General features: G+C 54.1%; 1 long non-coding RNA gene across 1 annotated transcript; it reads right to left on the bottom strand.

Annotated features, from left to right (window-relative positions):
• LOC120232050 lies at positions 1–15,497 on the bottom strand. Its single transcript, XR_005528483.1, has 3 exons — positions 15,432–15,497; positions 8,356–8,514; positions 1–265 (listed from the first exon to the last, which is right to left on the bottom strand). It is a non-coding gene; the product is annotated as an uncharacterized LOC120232050 (long non-coding RNA).
• Between the last annotated feature and the right edge of the window lie 261 nt (positions 15,498–15,758).

Below are 15,758 nucleotides of genomic sequence, written 5' to 3'. Positions count from 1 at the left end.
GGCCTCACTTGGAGGTATCAGCGTGGGTCGTAGCTCACACTCACTGGGCCTCGGCATTACGCCGCTACCTCGATCAGTCTTCACAACCCAAGCCCCGAGGTGGATACTCTGTGCTCGTTTTACAGATGAAGAAACTGAGGCTCGGAGGTCTTTGCCAGTGAGCACAGAAATCTGCACTCAAATCTGTCCGATTCCAGCCTCCACACGTTTGTAGCCGCTGCACCGAGAAATACCCGGCCCGGCCACGTAGGACGGGAGACGAAATCTGTGGGAAAAGTGAAAAGGCAGTTAATTTGTGGCAGGAGAGCACAGGAAACACATGACCCCCCGAATGCGATTCTGGAGACAGCCGGAAGCCTGCAGCAACGTTTTCAAGACCTTAGGGGCTTCTCGAAGTCCTCTCCAATCCAGGGCCTGTGGGATTGTAAACATCAGCTGTTCCCGAGTTCCTGGGGGAGCTGGGGGCCAGGGGTGTTGCAGGGAAGGGCCCGGCTTAAAGAAAGGCTGCAGGGCAGCTAGGAACGGGCACCCACCACAAGCTCAAGACGCCCCTCAAAAACCACTGGGGGTCCCACCCACGAGTCAGGGCGCTTGCGGTCCAGAGCCCAGCACTGTGGGAGTGCGGAGCCAGGGATCCCTGCTGGGCACAGCCATCTGTGCCTGTGTCACTTCCTCGGAAGCCAGCCTCTTGATCCACGCAGGATAAAATAGAACCGGTGAGGTTGTCTTCCCAGCAGTTATTGCTGTGAGCTCAGGACACGGGGGCATCTCCTTCCTTTGGCTACACTGACCTTCTTTCGAAGGTCTCTTTGGACCGGAGTTGGGAGTGCCTGGACCACAGGAAAGCTTTCCACACCAGTGAGCAGTGTGCTGACAGGCAGGGCCTGGGCTCGGCCCCATGAACTCTGATGACTCAGGAAGACGTGCATCTCTCCACAGACAGGCTGCCAGGCGCCGGCCATGGGCCCTGCCCGAGCTGGGTGTGAGGGTAAGGAGAGGAGTTGGGCCCGGGGCCTTGCCCTCATAGGGTTTACAGTCTAGAAAGGGCACTACTATCTAGATGAGGAAACGCCTCAGTGTGTCTTCACACGTCCCTTCTAGAAAACTGAAAAAGGAAGGAAGTGAGGTAAGGAGGGATAAACATACAAAATAGATCAAGAATCTAACCACTTCTCCCCTTGCCCCCACACACTGCTATCACCATCATCTCAGTGATTATTGCAGTAGGGCCCTGAACACAACAGGCCTGCCCCTACCACAGGGCCTTTGCACTTGCTGCTCCTTTTGCCCTTCCACAGATATCCTTATGATTGGGCATCCGCATGTCTTTGCTCAAATGTCCCTTCCCCTCATTGGGGCCACTCAATTAAGGTTCACAACGCCCTTCTCTCTGCCAGCCCACAACTGTTTTGGTAGGTGTCGTACAAGGGGGTTTTGTTCACCAGCTCTCTTAAGGAGCTCAGGACAGGTTTCCCATCGGCCTTGGCTAGAGGCTGTTTCTGTAGCCCCTGAGCGTGCAGCCATCAAGGCCCCCCTGCCAACCAACAGCGAGGGTACTGGGATCAAGCCTGGCCCCTTCAACCTCCTTACCCCATGGCCAGTCCTCTCCCATCCGGGGGAAATTCCACTAGAGCCAGAGTGCACCCCACCTCTTGGACAAGCTGTGGCAGACCTACTGTAGCAGGGCTGGGAAGCTGGTCACCAAACTCATGTCGTCGTCTTCCTGGGCACCCACTGGGACTACATTTCCACTCCTATGCCATCGAGGGTGGCCAGTGGAGTGTGAGCAGAAGCAGTGGGCCTCTCTTCTGAGCTGAGGACATTAAGAAGCAGATACGCCTCATCCACCTTTCTTTCCCCTTCTGCCGTGACCGCCTGGTCAAAAGATGGCGGAGCCCCGAGAGAGAGAGAAGGAGCCTAGGTGTGCGACTCTCCCCTTGGAGGAAGGCTGCCTGCCAGTCAGAGCACCCATCTTGGGCTTTACGTGAGTAGAAACTGAACTCTGTGAACATCCTGCGTGTTGGAAGTTGGCTACTGCATGAATTTGGTGCTTAACTGCCTGCCCCTCTAAGGACTGTGGGCCTGCTCTCACTCCAGCACTCTCTTCTCCCCTCCCCACCATTGCATCTCCCACCTGCACTCTGCCCCCTCTTCCCGCCCCACCCCAGGCCTCCAGTGGTGAGTGAACACTGTCTGCTCTTAGATCTGCGTGTTGATGTTAAAGGCAGCCGGGCGAAGGGGGGAGGCTCCTCCCACGACCCCTCTGTAAGCCTGGTTCCGACGATGCGCAACTTTGGGCGAGACTCCAGCCTTACAGAGGAAAAGACAGGAAGCACTGATACGCAGGAGCAGCTACTCCGAGCTGGGCTCTACACACATCACCTCACGGAGAGTACTTATCCCAGTGGGGAAACTGAGGCATGCGGAGGTTTCAGAGTAACCTGCCTACGTTCACCCCATTAGTAAGTAGTTGCCCTCACTCCTGACTTGGTCGCCCCACCTTGCCTCCCCGTCTTCTCTCGCTCGTGAACCGCACCACTACCCACCGAGGAGCCCGATTCCAAGAACTCAGGTGGGGGCTGACTTTTCCCTCACCTGCATCTCCCGAAGCCCACTTATTTTACCCTCATAGATAGCTCCCCAGTCCAGCCCGTCCCGCCACCTCTGGAGCTGCCAGTCCGGTCCAAGCCCTCCACGTGCCTCCCCTGGTCTCCTGCATCAGCCTCCTCCGTGGTGTCCACGCAGATCTTCCTCCACCCAGCGGCCACGGGCGTCTTTGGGAAATGCAGATCTGACCACGCCAAACCCAAGGTTCAAAGAGCCTGGTGGCTTCTACTGCTCTGGCCGTGGGCGACCCAGCTGGAGAGATCCAGCCTCGTCCCGAACCCCATCCTCCTGTGCCTCTCTCTCTATGCCGCTCAGGGCACACTTCTAGTCCCCTGAACGCTCACCACCTCCCTCTTTGGTGGGCGCCTCCTCCGCACATGCTGTTCCTTCTGCGTGCGCCTTCCCTCTTCACCCGGTTTCCTCCTCATCACCCTTCATGTCTCAGGTCTGCTGTCCCTTCTTCAAGAACTTGTCCCTGGCCTCCTTGATGAGGTGACATCCCCCTGCAGCACTCGCCCCTGTTGTTATTTTATGTCTGTTCGAGTAGTTATTTGGTGAAGGTGCATCTCCCTTCTGTGACTTTAAGCTCCATGACGACAGCACTGTGACCATTGAAACCCAGTGCCTGTATGGTGTCTGACATATACTAGAACTTCAGGAGTGGCTGAGGGAGTCAGTCAATGAAAACTGAGGTTGAAATCCAAGCGTGCACGGCTCCTCCCTCACCAACAGCGTGAGGAACCGTGTTCGTCTGCCATCGCAGAAGACCGCAGACTGGGTGGCTTAAACAACAGAAATTTATTTTCTCGTAGGTCTTGAGGCCAGAAGTCCAAAGTCAAGGTACCAGCAGATGTGGTTTCTGGTGAGACCTATCTCCTTTGCTTGCAGCTGTACCTTCTTGCTGGGTTCTCACATGGACTCTTCTCTGTGCACCTGAGGCTAGAGGGAGCGCTCATTAGAGAAAGCCCATCCTTTTGACCCCATTTCCCCTTAATTACCTCCTTAAAGTCCCCTTCTCAAATACAGTCAGATGGTGGGTTAGTCTTCAACTTTGGCGGGGGAAGTGACACAGTTCAGTCCATAACAGTCTGCCATCTAGCCCGCAAATTCCCATCGTTCTCACATGCAAAATACATTCACCCCATTCCAACGGCCCCTAAGTCTTAACCCATCCATCAATTCCACGTCCCAAGTTTCGCTAAATGTCACCTAAATCAGGTATGGGTGCGACCCGAGGTATGAGTCATCCTGAGGCAAAATTCCTCTCCAGCTGCAAACCTGTGAGACCAGACCAGTTACGTGCTTCCAGATCACAATGGGGGGACTGGCAGAAGGCATACGTTCCCATCCTAAAGGGAGAAATTGGGAAGAAGGACAGGGAAAGAGTTCCCAAGCAAGTGCAAAACAAGGCAGATTCCATTTGATCTTAAGGCTCCACGTCAGTCTTCTTTCACTCAGTGTTGTACCCTCCGTGCCCACCCATGGCCCTCAGCACGGCCCTGCCCCTTCAGCTCCGGGCCGGAATCCTGGCCCCCTGACCTTGAGGAGGTGGCCCCAGCCCCTGAGGCCAGGAGGAAAGAGTCTTGTTCCCTGGGCTGCAGGTGGAAATGATGGCTCTGATATCTCTAAACCACCTTCATGGTCACTTCTCCCTTTCCAGAAGGACAGCCATGTTTGAGGGTGGGTCCTGTATAGCCCTGACCTGTAGATCCCAGAATCTGACGGTTCTGATCCCAGAACTCTTTCCATGTTCTCTGTCCCCTTTGGCCGCTGGCAATGCCTCTGCGGGTAAAATCCCAGCTCTATTCCTGGCTTCAGCTGAGGTGGCTGATCAGTTTGCAGGTCGTCTTTACAGAATGATAGTCCTGCCACATCCTAGGTGTTTTCTCCAGAACACACTTTCTTGCTTTGCAATGTGGATAGGCTAAGGATTTTCTGAACTGTCAAGTCCTGGTTCCCTTTTGCTGAAAAACTCTTTCGATTTCTCTCTCTCTCTTCTCTCACATTTTATTATAAGCAGCAAGGAGGGACCTGGCCACCCCTCTGACACTTCGCTTAGAAAAAATTCTCTGCTATGGCACACCTGGTTGGTTCAGTTGGTTAAGCTTCCAACTTTGGTTCAAGTCATGATCTCACTGTTTGTAAGCTCAAGCCCTGCATTGGGCTCTTTGCTATCAGCACAGACCCCGCTTTGGGTCCTCTGCCCCATTCTTTCTGCTCCTCCCCTACTTGCACACTCTTTCTCTTTCTCGAAACTAAAAATAGGGGCGCCTGGGTGGCTCAGTTGGCTTAGTGTCTGACTCTTGATTTCAGCTCAGGTCATGATCTCACGGTTTGTGAACTCAAGCCCCACATCAGGCTCTGTGCTGGCAGCTCAGAGCCTGCTTGGGACTCTCTCTTTCTCTCTCTCTCTCTCCCCTTCTCTCTCTGCCCTACCCCCACTCATGCTGTCTCTGTCTCTCTGAAAATAAATAAATAAACTTAAAATATGTTTTTGAAAAGTAAAAATAGGAGCGCCTGAGTGGCTCAGTCATTTAAGTGTCTGACTTCGGCTCAGGTCATGATCTCACTGTTTGTGAGTTCGGGCCCCGTGTTGGGCTCTGTGCTGACGGCTTAGAGCCTGGAGGCTGCTTTGGATTCTGTGTCTCCCTCTCTCTCTGATCCTCCCCTGCTCATGCTCTGTCTCTTTCTGTCTCAAAAATAAATAAGCATTAAAAAATGTTTTTAAGTAAAAATAAAACATTTTTAAAAAGGAAAGAAAAAATCCTCTGTTAAATATCCAAGACCGTCACTCATAAGATCTGTCTTCCACAAAACACTAGAGCACAAAACAGCCAAATTCTTTGCTACTTTACAACAATGACTGCCTTTCCTTTTGGCACTTTGGTCATTTCCGCCTGAGAATCTAACAGAAGCACCTTTGATGTCTATATTCCTACCAACAGTCCCTTTAAGGCAGTTAGGATTTTTCTAGCATGTCCCTCAATACTCTTCCAACCTTTCCTTATTACCCAGGTCCAAAGCCACATCCACATTTTTAGGTATTTGTTATAGCAGCACCCACTCTTGGTACCATAAGCTATACTTTTCATGATTCTCCAACATGACAAAACCAACAGAATATAACTGTATGTCTATACCCGTGTCTACAGATAAAGAAATTTAGTATAAGGAATTGGCTTATATAATTACAGGGGCTGGCAAATCCAGAATCTGTGGAAGGCTGGCAGGCTAGCACAGAAGCAAGAAAAGCTGAGGTCCCTGTTGGAAAGCTATCAGGCAGGAGAATTCTCTCTTATGCTGGGGAAGGTCAGCCTTTTGTTCTATGCAGGTCTTTCACTGATTGGACGAGGCCCACCCACACTATGGAGGGCAATTTACTTTACTGGTCTAGCAATTTAAATGTTAATTTCATTCAACAATACTTTCACGGAATAATGTTTGACCACCTATCTGGGTACTCCATGGCCCCGGCAGTCAAGTTGACAGATAAAATTAACCGTTACAAGAATCCCATCAGAAAGTACATGTGATCAAGACTTAATGAGGAGAGTCTGGGTGGTTCAGTCTGTTAATCGTCCGACCTTGGCTCAGGTCATGCTCTCACGGTTCGCAGGTTCGAGCCCTGCATCAGGCTCTGTGCTGACAGCTAGCTCAGAACCTGAAGGCTGTTTCAGATTCTGTATCTCCCTCTCTCTCTGGCCCTCCCCTGCTCACACTGTCTGTCTGTCTCTCTCTCAGAAATAAATAAAACATTAAAACAAAACAAAACAAAACAGACTTAATGAGTATGCAGGACCAGTGTCAGGGATGAGCACTGTGATTCGCCGTTCCCTCATTCCATACACGTTTATTACACGCCTCCTATAAGCGCCTTGGTTAACCATTGCTGTGTAACAAACTACCCCAAAACGTAGTGGCCTAATACTGCAACAATTGTGTGGGTCAGGGTTTTGGGCAGTGCTCAGCTGGAAGGTTCTTCTCCAGCACACTCATTCAGCTGGGCTAGGCTGAAAAGTTCAGGAACACCAGCTAAAGCGCCTGGTGCCTCAGCTTCCCCACAAGGCGCTATCCCCTCATTCCCCAGCCTACCTGTGCTTCTTTACAGGCTGGTGGCTTGCTTCCCCCAGAGTGGCCCAAGAGGAGAAGCAAGCACTTGTCAGATCTACACCTCCGTCGTGCTTCTAATCACACGGGCCCACCTGTGGGGGCCCGCAGTGTGACAGCCCCCCAACACACGAGAGGACACCAGTCCCGCCTCTGGTCGGGTCTCTCCGTCCATCACAGCATACTGTGATGAGTGTGCCCCAGCGTGAAATCCTGGCATCTCCGAAGAGAGCATCTCATTTGGCAAAGGCGGAATCTCACAGGGCAATAAGCACGTTTGAATTTTTATCACTTTCTGTACACATTTTTTTTTTCCAGAGTAAATTGTAAAGGTAAATATTGCTCGTTGTGTGTGTTTGGGGAAGAGCGCTTTATCACATTCCTTGACGTACTGATGTTGCTCACAAGAGAGCTTGGAAGTGGTGGCCTGGTGACTCCAAGCAGGAGGCCCACCGACACAGGTGGCCCATGCTGGACTACAGATGGCTTGTCCCAGAAGGCTGGGAGGCCCAGGTGTTCGGTGGGACCATCTGTTCGCATCCATGGCCCTGAGCGACGGGAGGTCAGGGAGCATCGTTCCTACGGCACTCAGGTGCAGGCTGGGACGCCACATGTCAGGTCACCCTGCGTCCCCCTGTGCCCTGACTGCACCTGGCACCAGAGGCGGGCACACGTTTTACACACAGAACGACACCCATCCCGTCACATGTGACCTCACTTGAGAGTGACCGACACATCAGGAGGCAGTTCTCAGGAGCTTGAATCCCTTGCAAAAGCCGGTCTGTGAAAGCAGCGGGTAGGAGAGGCCCCCAGCACCCAGCACGGCAAGCAGGACCACTGGCTGGCAGACCGAGGTTGCTCCAGGGGCTTCTAGGAGATTCCAATATGTTCATCTGGAAGCAGGCCCAGGAATGTGCCTTTTTTTTTTTTTTTTTATGTTTTATTTATTTCTAGGAGACAGAAAGAGAGACTGCGTGAGCAGGGGAGGGTCAGAGAGAGAGAGGGAGTCACAGACTGAAACAGGCTCCAGGCTCCGAGCCGGCAGGCAGCACAGAGCCCGACGCGGGGCTCGAACCCACGAACCGTGAGATCATGACCTAAGCGAAAGTCGGACACTGAACCGACTAAGCCACCCAGGCGCCCCTGGAATCTGCCTTCTTAGTCTCCGCCATGGGTCACAGGGTGCTGGGCCCCTACCAGATTAAGCGTTGCCATGTGGTTATTTCTGAAGAGTCCCCATGGTGGTGGGGGGAGGAAAGATCCACCAAGCCCGAGACAGGACCCTCACCGATGACTACAGAAGGCAGGACACAGGGGGCCCGGGGCCAGAGATGCAGGCGGCTTCATGTGCCAAATGGACTTTTTCTTTCCAGACTCCAGAGATATATATATATTTCCCTTACAAGTTCAGAGACAACTTGCCTCTACAGGTTTCCTTCACAGAACAATCCCTCGAGATTAAATCTGTTTTGAGTTGTATTTTGAAAAAAAAAGAGGAAATTGGATCCTCGGTTCGGGGTGGGAGGAGGGGTGACGGGGAGAAGGGAAGTTCAGAAAGAAGGCAAAAGGCACAGATTTCCAGAAAGTTCCTTATGCTTCCCCCTCCCCCACCCCTGCATTTCCCCCCCTATGTTCTCTTACCTTATGGAGACAAAACCCAGCTCTAGCTCGGACACACCGTCCTTCCTTCTTCCTGGCCTCACTCTGGAGGTGGCCACGGCCCCTCTCAGAACCAGGACCCCGTGAAGCAAGTCACACAGAGAAAGACAAACACTGTATAGTCTCACTTGTAGACGGAATCTGAAAAAACCAGAATCCATAGAAACATGGAATATTACGGTTACCAGAGGCAGGGGGTGGGGCTGCGGGACAATTGGGCGAAGGTGGTCAGAAGGTGTAAACTTTCAGTTATAAAAAAAATGGGTCTTGTGGATACAAAGTGCAGCATGGCAACTGCAGTGACTGAGATTTGAAAGCTAGTAAGAGAGTAAGTCTGGAAAGTTCTCACCACAAGAAAATATGTAGCTACGTAAGGCTGATGGAGCTTAACTAAATGTAGTAATCACGTTGCAATATATACATATATCCCATCATTGCTGTGCCCCTTGAACTTCTACAGCTTGAAACTAATACAATTATCTCTCAGTAAAACTGGAAGAAATAAAAATAAAAAACTAAAAGCGTTGATGCACAGGGAGTTCAGGATTAATGCTAGTGTCAAATACTTGGAATGCAGAGAGTCTAGAGAAGCTCAGCCTTGTGCTTTAGCAATCGGTCAAACTGGGGACAGAGCTGATATCCTATAAGAGGGCACTATTTATCAATTCCGAAATGTCCTCATTACAATGTCCTCATTCCTGTGACAATACTCTTATCAAGTCGCGCACCCTCCCCGCCCCCCAACTCCGGACTATCTCTCCAGAAGCCAAACCCCAGGCCCCAGAACCCCCTGGTCTGACCACACACTCCACTCTGGTGGGGAAGGACGTCAGGGGGTAATGCTTAACGCAAGAGCCACATGGCAGCTCAGGCAGGGTGAGTGAGAGCATATTTGGGGGGTCTTCCCGAAAGGGGGTGCTGTGGCAGGCACTGACCACATGCACACTGACCCACACCCTCAGGCTGCCCACCACGAGTCCGCCTGATCTCTTCTGAGTTCTGATGCTGGCGTCTCTACGTTTATTCACCTCCCCTGAGCCTCACTCTTCTCTCCTGTAAATGGGCACACTGTCAGTTCCTACCTTACCGGCTGTCGCGAGGGTTGAATGAAGGGTGTACGTAAAGCGCAGAGCATAGTTCCTAGGGGACAGCTAGTCCTCAATAAACGCCGACAGTCATGATTGCAGTTACCACCGCCATCATTATCGTCACCATTTGGGGTAACATCTTTCAAAAGTCCAGCTCTTAGGTAATCTACTGCTTCAGCACTCTGTGAAAAACAAGGGTCTTTGGATACACGTTCAGGGTTTTGTTTTGTTTTGTTCTGTTTAGCAGCTTGAAGAGGCAGGATCGGGAGAAGCTTTAGCTGAACTCCCTTGGACATTTGAGGCTCGGGATGAGCACCCACTTTTAGGACGGCTAGGGACGCGGCCGAGATTGGCTCTGTCCCCGCTGTCTTCAGTTAGTGTGCACAATTTGCGCTCAGCTGGGTGTGTGTGTGGCATGCTGTGTGTACGCTGGGTAGGGGTGCCGGCTGTGCGGTAAGTGCAACAGTTTTCACTGTGGACAATGCTGTGGGTGCGTCTGGCGGAGAGGTTTCAAGGTAGCCTGGGTTCCTGTTTGTTCTCCTCAAAGACCAAGCCTTTTCCTGACAGCTTTGGATCCCTGTGAGGCAGGTCTGTGAGCTCTGAGAGAGACTCGCTCAGGGTGCCCTCCCTCCCCGCTTACCAGGACCCAGAGACTCTACGGGGTTGAGGGGGCAGGGAGGGCTGGCCTCACCCCACCCCGTGGGGACCCTGCCCCAGGGAATAGGAGCCAGTGAAAGAGCTGCCTCTGTTCCACCGCCAAGGGCCTGGGTCACCCAAGCCCACCCAGGGAGGGCGCAGAGAACCCTGAGAAGCCTCTAGAGAAGGCCGGCTCAGGGTAAGCAGTCTTTGGAACATTCTTAACCCCAACCAAAGTGGGGGGCACCTTTCACAGCCTCCACCTCTGCGTGGGGGCCTGACTTACAGCTGTTCCCAGCTGAAGGCTGCCCCCACCCCCCCAGTCAGCTTTGATGAAGCCTATCAAAGCATTCTTGTTCTTACAGCTGCTCCTGGGAGGGCAATCAAAGCCACAATAACCCCCCACATCTGTTTAAGGGACTGATGACTGCTTCTCCTCCCTCAGGGAGGGCTCTTGCCCATCAGCATGAGGGAAAAGGACTTGTCTATATCGAGAAGCGTGGTTTAGGACCCTCAACCTTTAGAACTAGAAGGGAACACCCATCCCCATTCTACAGATGACTAAGCTGAGGCCAAGCTACTCCGTGCTCCCAAAGGGTTTCCCCACCCCCGTCCCCGTGGCTCCCCTAGACAGGCGCTGGCTCCTCCTCCTCTGGCTAAGGGCTGCCTCCACTTATGTAAGACACACCCAAACCGTGTGGGGTTGAAAAGGCCACGCGGAGGGGAAGCTGCTCTGAGATGTCTGCTCTCTGCCCCCTCCTCCTGCACGAGCCATTCCCCCTTTCTTGGCCACTATTTGAATACCCAGTGTGTGAATTCACTTAAATCAGGGCTTCTTAACCTCAACGCTGTTGACATTTGGGGCAGGATAGTTCTTTGTCATGGGGCAGTTTGGTGCATCGTAGGATGGCTCGCAGCATCCCGGGTCTCGGCCCACCAGGCGCCAGTGCACCCTTCTCCTGGTCACAAAAACCAGAATTCTCTCTGGACGTTGCCCAACGTCCCCTGGGGGCAAAACCATGCCCAGTGGAAAATCACTGGTTTATGTGGACTTAAAGGAGCATGTATGGTCTTGCCAGGGTTCAAGGAAAGGGGACCTAGCCATTTCCCTCTGAGGCCTGGAGCTCCTATGGGGCAGACAGAATAATAAACATGCCCAGGACAATGTAGTGTGTGCCAGGAGATCATGCAAAAGGTTGAAGTAGGGAAACATCCTCGAGGCTGGGATTTATCCAGGAAGGCTTCCTGGAGGAGGAAGAATGCAATCTCAGCTTTATATTGGCAGTCTGGGAAGATCACAGTTTGAGGGAAAAGTCTCAGAAGCAGTGAGCAGAACCCAGGGTGGGGAATGGCGGAGACTTTCCAGAAGAGGTGGTCACAGCTGGCTGGATCTTAGTCTGGGGAGTGTTATATATGGCGGCCCTCCTCCAGACCAGGGGAGGGGCTGGGGTGCTGGGGATGAATGGGCAGGGGAAGATGGGAGAAGGGGTGGCATGTCTGAGCTCCTGCGGGGGGGCCCGTCAGGGCCTCGCTTGTCCCTGAAGCACCAGCACCCAACCCAGAATCAGGTTCAGGAGGTGCTGAGATCACGAGGCTGCAGTGACGGGGAGTTAGGACCTGGAGAGATGAAGGGGGTGCCTGGGCTCTGCCGTGCTGGGAGCATGTGTCTGGATGGTGAGGGCGCTGATGAGGGGGTCCAGCCCAAGCGCAAGCTGGGGCCCACCAGCCCCTCCCCTCCATTCCCCAGTGCCTGCCCTCATCTAATGTCTCCCCAGATGGTCCATGGGGGTGGGGGTGCTGGTAGCACAAAGTCCTAATCAAGGGATAGCTGCTGGGCTCGGGGCAAACCATTTCTTGCGGCTTCTGCCCAGCCGCAGACCTTTCTCTTTGGAAGAGGTTTCAGTGGGTTTATGGGAGAGAAGGGGGAAGTCAGTGACCTAGGAAGTTCCCATCTCACACTGGCTCCCCATCCCCAATCTGGGCTTCTTGAGCCACTGGGTGCCTCCCTTCCCTCAGACTGGGCACCCTGAGGGCAGGGGCGACACCTTCCCTGGGGTCGCCTTCAGGAAAAGCAAAGCGGGAGGCTGGTGCTGCCCACAGGGAGCTTCTGGGATGACTCGCCAGCAGGGGGCACTGTGGACTCAGGCACAGGGCTTGGGCTGCTGGAAGGGTGCTGGAGGGACTAGCTTCCCCAACCTGTTCTGTCCTGTTATGTGCACCCCCCGCGCCCCCCCCCCACACACATACACACTCAGCCAGGCTCGCCTGCCTTGTACACAGCAGGGTCTCCAGCTCCTTCCCAGATTAACCCCATTCTCCCCTTCTCCCCTTGAGAGGAAGAAGAAGAAGGAATTATTGTGCCCATTTTGCAGATGAGGAGACTGAGTCACATAGATGCAAAAAAGACTGAAAGGGATGGCACCAGAGTCCATCCCTAGAGTCCTGGCTTTGGAGCCAGAAGACGTGGGTTTACTAGCTGGCCAGTTCAGCAACGCACTCCCAGTATGGCTGGGGGCAAACTCCGGGGCCTTGTTGAGCACGCCACTGCCACCGCGCTGTGTGACAGGAGCATAGCAGCCACACCGCCCCCAGGCTGAGAACAGTTCAGACACTGAGCATCGCCGCCCCACGTGGACAGCAGTTGCAGCGGGAGGGGGGAGAGGAGTCCTGGGAGGAAGGGCTGGCAAAAGGGGGACCAGGCCAGCATTGCCCAAGACCTTGTCCAGGTGCAGAGAGCTGACAGCCAGAGAGAAAATGAACAGAGGGGTCTGAACAAAGGCAGAGAGAACGAAGGGGCTGAGCTGAAGGGGAGCTCGAGGGAGGGGACAGGAGGGCTGAGGTGTCAGCACGGTTTCCTACGTCTTTGTAAGGGGTAGCGACCCTGGAGACTGTGGGTGCCATTTGCTACCCTCTTGTGCTGTGCCAGGCTCTGAGCCAAGCCCTTGACTGGCTCGATTACCCATCCTGAGAAGCAGGTAGAGGGGTTACCCCGTTTGATTGACGGGAAGGAAAGCTCAGAGACAAATAACTTGTCCCATGTCCCCATGGGACGGGGCAGAACCGAATACCACCCAGGTCCGCCTGGTGCCTACCCACTGCTCTCTTGGTGGAATCAGGGTCTGGGCGGTGAGGATGAAGATGAGTGCACAGCCGTGGAGGCACCGCAGGCCAGGGCACACTAGCACGCAACGGGCAGAGAGCGGGGCACTGAGGAAGAAGCAACACAGGCGCAGCAGTCTGGGAGGTCTCCTGGAGGAGGAGGGCGCCCTCCAGGCTGACAAGGGGGAGAAAGACATTCTCGGCACCCTGAGCAGACATACGTGAGCGGTTTCAGCCCAGCCGCATCCAGCGTGCACGTGGCCTGTCCCTGTCCTGGGCACGAGGCCGGCAAGCCTGGCGGGAGCCTCCCGGAGGGGAGGGCTCCATCGGCAGGCGGCCCTCCCGGCAGCTGTGCGGAGGGGGGCCCAGGAGATCTACATGGTTCTACGAGATGTTCTTAAGGACAGAGATGAGTATCTAAACTATTACAGAAATGGCGGGTGGGGGGAGGGGAAGGATAAAAATGCAAGATACCCAAGTGTTAGAATCCACAAGATGAGATGGCAAATCTGATGCGATGGACAGAAGGCAGTGGTCAAGGATGACTCAGCCTCTGGCTTGCACGATGGGGAGTCGTACCATGAACTAAGATCTGCAGGAAAGAGGCTGCTGAGAGAAAGACAAGCTCAGTCTGGGATAAATGAGTTTGACGTGTGTCTGGGCTTTGTAAGGGGAGGTGAGCTTTGGGCTCAGGATAAAAGAGGGATAAGGGCTCAAACTACAGCCAGAAGCAGGCTATACTCCCCAGCTAAGGAAAGCAGTCAGGGTTGACTAGAATTTGAGCTTGGTTTGTGGCCTAGGAGGGAAGTACTACAGCAGAACACCCACTAGACTAAACTAGTGGACCCTGCATTCTCGAACTTGAAAAAGGATCCGGGGGTCTGAGCAGACCACAGGCTAAGTTCACCAATGGTATCCATCGTTCTCAAGGTGTGCACCTCCCTGACAACATTAATAAGAATTCAAGTCACGACTTAAGGGAAACCTAAAGGATTCAAGAGCAGAAGGAGTCAACTGATATAATGTTCTTCAATCACTGAGGTGTGTCCTCTTCTCTGAAACTTCCGGACTCCCCGTTCCCTTCTCTGCAGGACCTCCGCCTCTGGGAACGCTGCTCGGCGTTTCCACCATTATTATCCCCTTGACCCCTCAGTGGTTTCCTCCATTTGTCAGTGGGGAAACAGAGGCCCAAAGAGACTAGGGGCTGAGCCCAGGCTTGCTTCTCCAGGTCGCTCTCTAAGCCCACCCTGGAACGGCATTCTATATTCCAGGACCCTAGAGGCAGCCAGGGCTTGGGTGCAGAGTGGCCAGGCCACCTGCTGGCTCTTTCTGGCCACCGGGGTGAGCGGGGGAGCGCTAGCCGTGGCTTGGGCCCATTATCTGTTCTCAGGATCGGCTCATTAGCTGCTGGGGGTAATAAGGGTGACCTCAGTGGTGGGTTTTGAGGTTTTTTGTTTGTTTTTTCTTTTTCCTTCTAAGAACAATTCAGTTTGGTCACATAACTCGTATAAAAGTGACTGGTGTTGAGCAACCTCCTCCCACCCCCTTCCCTGGCTTCTGGCAGTGACATTTGAGGCGCTGTCCCCTGGGGCCGCAGAGGATGCTGCTTGGGCAGTTCAAAGGGTTGGCTCTGCTCCCTGCGCAGCCCCACCCACTTCCCTTCACTGCCTCCCTCACTTGCCAAGCTGGGACGGCCTCCATCGGGGACCGAGGTCCTGCCCTGGTGGCCTGAGTGGGGCCCCTACTGCGCCTCCCAGCCTCGCCGCTCTGCCAACTCCATGGTACCTTCCATGTGCCACTGACCACGGGGAAGCACTGGCAAGGGTGACAAGGTCAGGGGAGGCCAGAGGGAATGTTCGGCTGCAGCAGAGGACAGGCCTAGGCTCGCAGGAGGCTGCTCAGGAGTGCGGGCAGTGGAGCAGCGAGGCAGGAGCTGGGCCTCCGAGGGAGCTGGGTCTTGGGCACCATGGCTGGACAGGGAGGCGGGCAGAAGGCCAGCAGCTGCCCAGTCTGGGGCCGGGGGATCCTGGGCCCATCACAGGTAGGTCTGCAAGAGGCGGAACTTAGAAGCACATGCCTGAGCCAGCAGACAGCTGGCCTTGGGGACCACGCCCCGAAATACAGACTCCAGATAGCGTTTCCTGGGAAGTAGACTGAGATTCCTGTCCAGCAAAGCAGGAAACTAGGCCAAGCACCTCGGTGCTAACAGCCAAGCGACCGAGGGTCCCCATTTACCTGCCCCGGTAGCTTCTTGGCAAATGATCCCCTACCGCCTTCTCTTCCAGGATATGCTAGCCTGCAGGCTGCAATGCCGAGAAGGGGAAGACCGGGCAGCGGTGATGTCAACCAGGGAATTAAGTAAGCAGAGGGGCCGATAACATCACCCCGCAAGGCGCGCTGTGGGCGAGGTGACTCATCGAAGACAGGCCCCACAATCACAGGGTGATGGTTGTTGTGCCCGGCCTGGAGGCCGAGGGAGGAAGGGGGCCCGGCCGGGCTCTTCCCTGGGTCCTCTGCTCAGTGGAGAGGTCCCAGAACACCGTGTCCTCTGCCTTCAGAGAT

The sequence above is a fragment of the Hyaena hyaena genome, unplaced genomic scaffold, assembly GCF_003009895.1.
Source record: "Hyaena hyaena isolate Hyena2069 unplaced genomic scaffold, ASM300989v1 scaffold_64, whole genome shotgun sequence".
NCBI lineage: Eukaryota > Metazoa > Chordata > Mammalia > Carnivora > Hyaenidae > Hyaena > Hyaena hyaena.
This window is presented reverse-complemented; position numbering and strand designations above follow the sequence as displayed.